This window comes from Streptopelia decaocto, assembly GCF_964273445.1.
Source record: "Streptopelia decaocto genome assembly, chromosome: 2".
In the NCBI taxonomy this organism is placed as follows: Eukaryota; Metazoa; Chordata; class Aves; order Columbiformes; family Columbidae; genus Streptopelia; species Streptopelia decaocto.
In genome coordinates, this window is record NC_138655.1 from 146,861,421 (window position 1) to 146,872,690 (window position 11,270).

Sequence of the window (11,270 nt, forward strand, 5' to 3'; positions counted from 1 at the left end):
GGCAAATTGAAGTCTTCAGAAACATTGTAAGCACTGCAAAGCATACAAAAGGAAAAGCTCTTTATACAAAACTAACTTAATGCTCTCAGAAAACATGCAGACATTAAGAATTGCATCTGTCTCAAAACACACTCACTTTCTGTCTTCTGCTTCTCCAAGCTGCACCCACAGACAATCTAGAGAATTCCCTACCAGATATTCTGATTACTCTCCTACGCTCACCCCTGGCTGGTTGCCAGGCAGCCTGAATTATTTTGCTATGACACTGCAATGACAGCAAAGGACTCCTGTGTTCCAAGTAGTACAGTGGGGGGTTTTTTGTATATTATTTTGAAACAATACTTTTTCAAATATTGTCTTGGAAATATGACTGGAGTGATTCCTGCACACAAATTCTAGATCTCAAGTATAGTTGTTTATGCAGAGGCTTGGGCTGATAAAGTCACACAAGCTTGCCATTTCTATTAGTAAGCTTTTTTTTTCCTCTTCATTTATATTTAATTCCAAGTTCATAGAAATACGTAGGACGTTCTGGCAGATGGTACAATCACACGCCAAGTCACAAGTCAAAGACTTCCATGACAAAATGTCAAATCAGTGACCCTCTGATGAGACACCAGCAGCGGAGAAAGAAATCTGCCTCATCTGGACGGCCAGAACACGGCCTCGTTGAGCTACATGGAGACAAGGTCTCAGCATCAAGTCAGCAACTATTATAAGGAGAAGTCCAAGCCAGCCTGACCACACTATCCTCTCTTCATTATGGTCTAACAAAGAAAAGGGAAAAGCAGAACAAACACTATGCCCCATGACAATGCAACTTATTGACTGGGAACCACCCACCTAGACAGAGCAACTGTGGCATTAATTCATATGCTGGGGCTGAAACCAGTTTCTTACTTAGAGACCAGAATAGCTCATCCCTTCACTCCTTAGATAAGAGGCTTTTATTTAAAGTTTTTACTATCCCTCTTTTAGTTACAAGATTCCTGTAGGATCCAGTGGGTTAGATGAGCTTTTCCTTCGGCTTTATTTCTCTGAGGGGTACAGTTCTACCACTCTATGCCCTTTCAACACATGATCAGGAAGATTGTTTCATGAAATGTGCTGATTCTACTGAAAGAATGGTAAGCACCAGACATTTTCCTTTATTCGCTTCATCGTTCTTTTTGCTTTTTCCCCCTCAGCCTGAGAAAGGTTTCAGTGCCAAAGGAGGTGGAGAAGACTCATTAGTGAGAGAGGTTTGTTGCAGCAATTATCTAAAACTCAAGGTCAAATGTTTCTCAGTACCAGCGGTAGAGGCATGTACAAACACATTCAGCCTCCTCACACTGAGGGCTCTCTTGTACTTAAGTACATACACTATGAAATAATCTTTATGTATTGTAAACACACATCCAAGAAAGAGTTTATGCATAAAAACATACAGCCTCCAGAAAAAAAAAAAAAATTACAAACAAGAGGAAATTTGTAGCTTACCATGTATTTGTAACCTCTAGTTTCTAAATGGTAAGTGGCTCTGCAACAACATGAACACTGGATTTTTAATTACCTTTCCTATTACAGTCTATGCCCAGTAAAGAAAACATCATATAGTAAAAAACATCACAAGGTTTGGCAGGAGGTAGACAGACACGAGGCTCTGAGGCACGTTCTCACTTCTCCCTTCGGGGAGCAGGCTGTGTGTGCCTGCCACATGTGCCCATATCAAAACCCATTGCTCCAGTCAAGCATTCCAGTCGGGAGATAACATCTCCAAAACCCAGGAATGAGTTTTGGAGAAGAAAAGGTCATATCACGACTTAGCAATTCAAAACAATGTATTATTACATGTAAGGTCTCTAAAAAGCCTTCCAAGCGCTGCAGAGAATCTGATTCTTTCCAAAAGCAGCAAAGAGATAGAGAAGACGACGACAATTTCCATTACCTGAGAGAAGATATAAAGCAGCAACAGCAGCAAGACACTAACATTTCATAAGGCAGAATCACAACCAAGCCCTGCTTAAAAGAGGAAGAAGATAACAGTATACTTTTAATTCACATATGGTGGCTAGAGCACATAGGTCTTAAGGCCAGTGCTAACCGGAGGGCACAAAGGGAAAGTTTAGCCCTTGGCTTACTGTGCTCTCAAATGCACATCTAAATAGGAGGGAAATCAGCATTTGGGCTTGACTGGCCGGTGAATGGGAACAGTCCACTGCAGGGAAAGGGCTAAAGACATCTGGGCTGTGCAGTGGGGACACTGTCCTGGCAGCCCAGGCGCCAGGAGCCGAGGCGGCTGCAATCCTGCAGACAGACCGCAGCAGTTCCCACCACATCCGCTGCCAGCACTGTAAGAAGGACACGCTCCTATTTCTATCCCAATGCTGAGGGACCTTATGAGCTGCAAACTACCAGCTAAACAAATATTTAGCCATAAGTAACACTATGCAGGATGAGATTTGCTTTTGGTCAGCTGGGGATAACCTAATTTATTATTTTCATCTTCGCAATGTGGGTAAATTAGAAAACTAACACATGTAGCTGCTCTGACATAACGGAAATTGTTAATACAGACACACTGAACAGCCACCGAAAGTCCAATTACTTAAATGAATACTTTCCAGTTCCTACAGTGTGTTGGTCTTTGACCATCTTAATGTGTACATCACTTTTTCTTTTCGGGTATCTGGAGACACTCCATTCATATAAGCAAGAAGGTGAATTTTGTTATTACCACCATCCCAATTGACCAGCTAGTGAAAATGTACAATGCACCTGCTGGCACTACCTGTCATTCCAGAGACTTCTACCTGTGATGACAGCAGGTTTACTCTAATAAACTGCAGTGTTTTGATAAGTAATGCATGTGTCTATTGAACTGATACATACATTTTAAATATTAATGCTATACCCAAGCTCGATGAAAGCATTAGAGAAGGCAGAATAAGTGATTTAATAAGGCAGGACATTCAATTCCCTGATGTAAGGTAGCAGCATGAAAAATTGTGAGTTTAGTCTTAAGATGAAGCAACCAGGATGCCGCCTGTTCTCTTTCAAATTTAATTGCTACCACCCATAGGAAGCCAAAAACAGTAGCTGGAACTCATTAAATGGTGTGATAAAGCTGCAAGTCTGAGGAGTAAAATGTAAATTCTACATTAATGAAGTGGCATTTACTCAACTGTCATCATCGATTACACTTATCCACCTACACAACAAATTTACAGAATTAAACATTGTATTACAGCTGCTGCCTGTCTCTATTCTTGGAGCAGTAAAAAGTGTATTTAACTAAAACCTATCTTCCTATAGGATGTTTTAATTCTGACCAATATAAAAAAAAAAAACACAAACAAACCACCACCACCACTAACACCACCTTTGGTTTGCTGAGCCAGAAGTGAACAACTGGTAAACAGTTACTAGGTTGAGACTACTTGTCTTGATATTACAGATGTTGGTTATGTTTCTCTATACTTTTTTCAGTAGGTTAAGGTGAGGATAACCAACAAGTAATTATTTGGGTCGCCCTCCACTATCACTTCTCCAAATATGAAAAGTCGCATTTTGCAAGGTTTCTGAAGTTTCCTTGGTTTTCTGTTACCTACTAAATATAATTAGCAGATCCACCAAGTCCTGCTCTGAGAAAAGGTTATTGAATTTGCAAAACTTTCCTAACAGATACCACCTAAGACTCCTCTGCTGTGTAGAATATCAGGGTTTGTTTCTTCCTAAAATTCAAATATTTGTCTACACATTACTTTTTAAATCAGATACTGAGGAAAAAAAAAAAAACAAAAAACATTTTACCACTGCTATAATATTCTTCTGTACCTAAAATATCATGGAATCAGGAGTTAAAATACTTAATCCTGAATGCAATACACAGTGTTAGAAAACAGTTTGTAGCTTCTAGGAAACAAAATCCATTTACAGATGGCACAATAAAGTTTTCAACTTTTTTCCAATTACCAGACTGTTCCTTTGACTCCCATTTCTTCCAGTAACTGCCTTGCAAATCCTTTCCTTTGTGGCACTCACAGCAGAACTTTCCAGATCTAACTGCCCATGAAAACATTTCCCTCCACTGTTGCAGCCCTGAAATCTGCTATTTCAAGTCACAACTTCTCCTTCAGTCCGGGTGCCAGCATGCCCACCATCCACTAGAAGTAGTTACCTTCCAGCAGAAACAGAGGGAAACTACAACAGTATTCAACCATGCACATTTACTAGTGGTAGCTGTGGTTCTAAACAAAGGACAACACCCGTTTTTTCTACACTCCTTCCAAAAACATGTTTGCCAGATGACTGAATTCTATCTTGCCTCACTGCTCAGCTGCTGCACGTTATTTTTGCTCTCCGTTGTAATGATCAAGACTTCTTGAAGCTGGAGTCTTCCCAGAGCGTCTCACCGGACCTGTTCCAGGTCTCCTGGCCCAGCCACATGACTCTCACACAGTCAGATGAGGGACCAAAGGCACCACTCAGCACTCACCTCAAAGCATGCCATTCACAGTTTTATCCCAAGGCTTGTCTGCCATTTAGGATACCCTCACTCAGACTGGTCATGGCAGCTGGAAGGTGGTCCAAGTCACTGTCTGTATCACATTTCAAACACACAAGCTTTCGAAGCAAGGAGCCAGACACTGCAGCTCGATCTGGGCAGATTAAGCCTTGCTGGGCTGTAGTACCTGTAGTGTCTTCTTGATACCAAGACAAAATTTCTAGCACATCTCATTTTGATGTTATTAAAGTAACCGATTTGGGTCTTTGGAGAAGCAACCAATCTTTGAATAAGAAACCTACAACTGCTCTGCGGTACAGACTGGATGTTCCTTTCCCCATAGGAAATTAAATGCTACAATTTAAGTTGGCGGGACTGAAGTTACAGTTTAGCTATATATGTACTGGAGGTAACATGGATCTACTGAATCAGTTAGCCTTGGAGATTAAGCAGCAGAAGGCTCCTTTCAGGGCCTCTAGGATCTACAGATGGCAAGGGAGCAGCAAAGCAAGGACAGGCTGTGCCCCAGGCAGACAGCTAACAAAGGGCGGCTGTTTGTCCTGGTGGGAGCAGCAGTAACTGTGCCTTGGGCTGGTGGGAGGGAGAGAATAAGGGGAGGAGCAAGGATTTTTAGATATGACCTACTAAGTAAAGATTTCATACCCTTGTTCGACTTCAGACTCTATTCACCTTAACAAGGGAGCAAGCTGCTCGTGCAGAAGTTGGTTTTGGTCACTTCTCCAGCACTGCTAGCCTGAAGATGGTGCAGCTTCAGCATTCCCCCTTTCCCATGCACATTTCGCTTACAACGCAATCCTAACACAAAGTTAACTGTGTTCACAGCTTCCCAAATGACCCAGATTACAATGAGATAATTAACTGCTCATGAACAGCGACTCATTGAAAACTTCTATCACAATATCTGTTAAGCCACTGAAAACCTTCATTACTGTATCTGCCAAACCTCTGAAAAGAAATTTAAGACTGGTTCTTTAGATCAGTTCTCTTTTCGCAACTTTTCTGGACTGTGATTAAAAAAGCAAGGCTTTCTGTCAGTGGAACTTGCAAGGTGTTCTCTGAAAAACACACAAAACCCCTCTCCATCTGACAGCTGAAGCTTCTGATTTGGCCACATGTAATGTGTGAAACAATTATATTCCACTCTCTTGCATTTATAATTAGCGATGTCAAGTCCATTTCTTTAAATAGCATTCACAGCATATTGTCTGTGAAACAGCAGCTCTGCATTTCATATCTGAAACTACATTGTTCCTTTTGGAACGGTTTCATTTGCTAAAGCCAAGCTCAGTCCACCAAACACCACATTATGAACACAATAAAGATTTTCTATGCTCGTTATATAAATGGATGTATACATTTCCAAGTTCTGAGACATAATTAGTAGCTCTGAAGCAGTTTTACTCTACACTTAAACTTGTTATACAATTTACAGTGCAATGTGTTTCGTAGACTGCTGTCATTAACTGCTGGCTGTATTAGCAACACACTTTCCTATTTTTTCCAAAACTCACACCATCATATATAATGAAATAACATAAGCAAATTTAGTCATTCTTGAGTCAAAAAACAGAAGCTGTCTTTACAAGACAAAGCAACACACAAGAATACTTAGACCACGTATTAATACAATGGTGTTTCACAGCTTTATTTATTAATACTAATCATGATATAAAATAGTTCTTCGTCTTTCATACTAATTCACACGTTGCTTACAACCATCGATAACAAGCGACAGCCTTGTCCAGTATCAGAAAATTGTGGACAAATGAGTAATCATAAGGTAATCCTACCTGGATCACAGTCTTTACTTCAACAGGGACTTAAGATCTGCATTTTCCAGATGGTGAAGCTGATAATTTATGGAACCTGAAGGAAAAAGGAAAGGATAGTGGTAATATGACATTGGTTCTAGTCAGTATTGGAAATAATATGTATTTTCACATTTTTATTCTAAATGTTAGGAGCAAAAGTTTAAAGTAGTTAATTCCCCGACTGTTTCTCTATAAAGCCCTGCTTCAGAAATAAGTCAGAAGAGACTTACTTAAAACAGAGAGAGAGAAGATTTCAAAGTTGCAAATCTGTTTTGCCTCCATGCCTGTCCTAGACAAACTGGTCTTAAATGAGCAATTAAGCAAAATTATGATTTAAAAAATAGGTACAGGTAAGGTTTATCTAATGTATAAATATCCATAAGACTTCACAGATGCATAATCACATCTTACATGTGAACAATACACAAGTTCTGGTACAAAACTTCAGGTGTAAACCTTCTCCCATTGCACTTAATAGGTCCATACTGAACACCCTTTAAGCACTTGTGACTTCATGCTTGCTTTGCTTCATGATAGCAAATCACTCTGCTTCAGCAAGTCAGCAATAACCTCAAAACCGTTACTGGCTGTGCACACTGACATTCAGCAAATGTCTTTTTCAACACTCTACCTGGCATTATGCACCACCTGCTCCTCTTACAAACTGAAAGCACCTGATGTCTCCTCCTGGCAATCGGCTGCAGGAGCAGAAATGGAGCAGCAGATCACAAGTGGAGCACATGGAGCAGGTCAGAAACGGAGCACAGAACACACGTGGGGAACAGAACCACGACAACACTGTTACATGCACGGCAGGCACCTAACAGTCAAAGCAGGGTAGAAAACATCAAGGCGGGCCTATGCTTTCCATGTTCGCATCTCCAATTTCATAGTTCTATACTACAGTTTGTAATTACAGTTTATGCATTGGTTCAATTATTACCTTTAAATACTGATGTCATTGAGGATGTAAACAATGAGCTCATTTCAGGAGGTTTTGGTTGCAGGCTTATTACATCACTGTCTATGTTGCACATGGTCCAGAAACAAGAAAGCTTGAATTTTTGTTCTTTAAAAGTAGCAAACACCTACCAAGGCTGATTTTATTTTTTTTTCTATTAAAATATGACATACTTTAAGGGGGTACTGCCAAGGCTGGATTTTAACTTGACCGGTTATTTTATGTAAATAAAAAGAACAGCAATAGTGGGATTACCTTTCACAGCTGAATGAAAAAGCAACAAAAATCAAGATGTTGGCCACAGTAACAAGATGTGACCCCAAGAGATTAAATATACTGAAACCTTTTTACATTAGCAGCTCATCTTTTCTCCAGAGCTAAAAACTAGGAAATAAGGTGGATTCTACCCATGATTCATAATGTAGGCTGATAAACTATTTTGGGGACAAAAACCTGTAGTCCTGAAAACTAGTTTGCTTAATGCTGTTGCTTAAGAACACATGGAATTCGTTAGCCTTCCAAAGTGGTGGGAAAATTCAAGTTGTGTTCTGTAGTAGCTGAGCATACCGAACATAGATATTCAAGAACACTAACGTAAAGTTTTGTGCATCTTCAGACATGCTGGTTTTGCTTTCTGCTGGTTTTCACCTAAAGCAAGACTCCTAGATGAAACAGCATGCCAGTGTATCTCTATCTTTTATGGCTGTCTTTGGAAACTCACTTGTCAAAGAACTTTACTGAATACCTCATGACAATGCTCAAAATGTTTCTGTAAAATAGGCAAACGCGGAGTTAGAGTTGTTCTCAGACCTGCCACACAACCAACATGACGTGGGACAGAACCAGTGGCCTGAACCGTCAAAGGCTGTTAAGGATACTGCACTATAAAAGTTATTTGACATGTATTAAGTAATGCTTGCTCCCTCTCTCTACTTCTGTAACACATGGCAAGGCACTGTATTAGGTAAGTATTCTATATCGCTTCTGATGTAAACACAATCCAATGAAAGCAGGTATAAACGAATTCTGTTAGTCTGTATTTCTAAGACTAAAATTAAGTAGGAATGAGTTAATACACTGTATCTTTTCCTTAATGAACAAGAAACAGTAGCAACCAGGATGCAAACTTTTCAGGAGATGGGGAGAGGAAGAGTATATCCACCACAGGTTGGGATTAAACCGCATTAGCACAACCATGTGGGAAGCTTTCAGGACTCCTACACATAATTCACATAGTTCTAGATGGTGAAACTTACTGAATTCACTGCAGCAACTTTCCAAAACATACTCTAGAAGACAACTAACAATACTTTGCTAGCAGCAAGACCAGATTTTTTTTCCCTGCTTTTACTTATTATCATAGCAAGTTCTACAGTAAACCTGAAGGCAGAGGAACCAGTTTAGAGGGAAGATGCTACTATACTTTTTATAGATTCCTTCTGCTCCCTTACATGTGCCAGAGACAAATGAAAGGCTCACGGATGCCCAGGTGCTTGCCACATAAAAAGGGGAGATCCAGCGCAGGAAAGCAGAACTAAGGCTGGAGTTTCAGTGAAAGATAACATTGCAACACCATAAGAAGAGATGGGAGTTGCAGCAGATTCCAACAACATCTTTGTGAGAAGCACAGTACTCCCACAAGGCACTCAGGAAAAGACTAAGAAGTTGCCACTTAGAAAACATACTTGTGACCATTTCCTATCAGGAGTTGGGATGTCCTATAAATGTTTATAAAAACACGAATAAGCACGTTCATTAATCTGCTTTCTCTGCACTCAGTATTGACTTTCATATTGTACTCTCAAAAACTTATAGCTCTGACACCTGCTTAATCTAAAATTTAAACTCCAAATGGCATGCTACTACACAGAAAATATTTTATCACAAACACAAAAGCGCCATATTAGTTCAGGTTCAAGGTCCATCTAACACAGTATCCTGTCTCTAATAAGACTGTTAGTGGATACCTAAAGAAGAGAACAGAACAAAGTAAACATAGGGCAACCCTTCCTTGATGTACTTTGCCAGCTGACAGCAATCTGCAGCTCTGGGACTTCCTCTGTCTCCTTTTAAGTGTATACATGTAAATATAGACACATTCACATTAAAGTCCAAAGCTACTCTGAGCCTGAAATAATTTAAATCAACTTTTCATCATTTAGGCTACGGCTTTACTCCTTCTCATTCTGAGGAATAAACAGGCACAGTTGAAACTGAGAAGTCTCACTGATTCATTCTCTAGTTCCATGAGATTAAATCCTAAAACTTAAGTTACCTGTTGCGTTAAAACAGCTTTTAGAAGCTACATGCAATCACTCATTCTGAATACAAAAAAAACCCTCACTCAATCCAAACAGCAATATCAAACAAAATACTAATATTAATTGTAAATGAGATTAGAAATTTGATCATCCACATCAATTAGAGCAAACAACACTTTCAGTCAGTGAATAACCTAATTGTAATTTAAGACCTTTCTGTAAATATGGCCAAGATGTAAACATCTCTCCATAAAAGGGAGCTGAAGGATGATGATAATACCTCCCAACAAAATTCTAATTACTATATTTTAAAATCAACACCTACAAAACATAAGTTTAACAAAAAATACCTCATTAAAATTGGGTTGCTGATCTAAGTAAACTTAAAATAAGAACTCTAACCTCATCCAAAAAAAAAACTAACTGTAAAAAAAAAAAAAAAAATGCTGAATTCAAGTATTGAAGATCATCATGAGGTCTAAAGATGCCAGTCACCACTGTCCAGACTATTTAGCCTTCTTCAAAAGAAAAAACTCCAAAAATCACTGAAATCTATTGCCCCTGAAGTTCTTTTACAGTTTATTTAGAGGGAGGAAAAGGCAAAGATGTGGTGGGCTGTTTAAGAAATCAAATCAAAAGCTCTGAAAATGTAGAAGGCAGTTTGTTATAAACACAGGTTAAATAAAACAAAGCTAGAAATTCAGAAGTGAAAGCACAAAAGTAGCATGCAAAGGCGTCTACTGCTCTTCCGAGCTCTTACATCAAACATCATCATTTACATTCTTCACATGCAACATACCAAATTAATAATGCTATTTATTGCTCAACACAGACTAAACATAGGCGTTAACAAAATCGGTAAGGAGCTGGTTCCACAGGCGAATTAAGTTATTCTCAGCCAATTCATAACGATACCTCATGGTACCGATAACCTACAAATTAAAGTTTACAGGTCTCCCGAGTCCGGCTGCATAGTCTGAATGTCACTTAGTGGTTTAGTCACATCCATTACTTGCTGAAAACGAGCTCTCCTCGGCTCCTCCCGCCAGGTTTAAACGAGGCACAGCGGACACCAGCCCGACCGAACTCGCCGCTCCCCCGCCGGTGGACACCCCAGAGCCCGGGCAGGGCTGCGCCCCGGGCCTGCCTCCCGCGGGCGCGGAGCCAGACCTGCCCCCGCGGTACCGCCGCGGCCGCCGGTGCCCGCGGGAGCCGCCTCAGCCCGAGGGAACCCCCGGGCTGGCAGCGGGCCCGGCCCCGCGGGGGTCCCCTTGCCCAGGCACCTCGCTCGTGCCCGGGGGGCTCACCGGGCGGCGGCCGGCCGGGGGGCGGGGGCCATCTTGGAACCGGCGACCCGCGCAGGGGGCGCGGACCCCCCGCTACGACCCGGGGCCGAGTCGCCACAGCCCGGCACCTGCCACATCCCCTCACCCGCCGGCCGAGCCCCCGCGGTCCCGCCGGCACAGCACAACCCGGCACGGCACAACCCGCCGCGCCCCTCGGCGCCGCGCCCCTCGGCGCCCCCCGCCCCGACCCCCCCGACAGCCCGCGGACCCCGCGCACAGCACTGCCCCGAGGAGGCGCCTGCGCGCCGCAGGGCTGCGGCTCCTACCTGCGGCCGGGCCTCCCAGGTGGCGGCGGGCGCGCCTCAGCCTCCCTTTACCCGCGGAGCCGCACGCCCCGACTCCCCATCGCCGCTGCCGCGCTGGGCCGGGCCAGGCGCGCCGGGC

At 42.0% G+C, this 11,270-nt stretch overlaps 1 protein-coding gene across 3 annotated transcripts in view; it reads right to left on the reverse strand.

Moving 5' to 3' along the window:
- The window catches only part of MPP7 (MAGUK p55 scaffold protein 7), a 150,266-nt gene extending 138,996 nt beyond the window's left edge, over nt 1-11,270 (reverse strand). For all 3 annotated transcript variants that reach the window (XM_082044100.1, XM_082044098.1, XM_082044099.1), the window contains exons 1-2: nt 11,153-11,270; nt 6,298-6,373 (exon numbers count right to left, since the gene is read on the reverse strand). The gene's annotated coding sequence lies outside the window, so the exon portion shown is untranslated. The remainder of the gene's footprint in view (nt 1-6,297; nt 6,374-11,152) is intronic.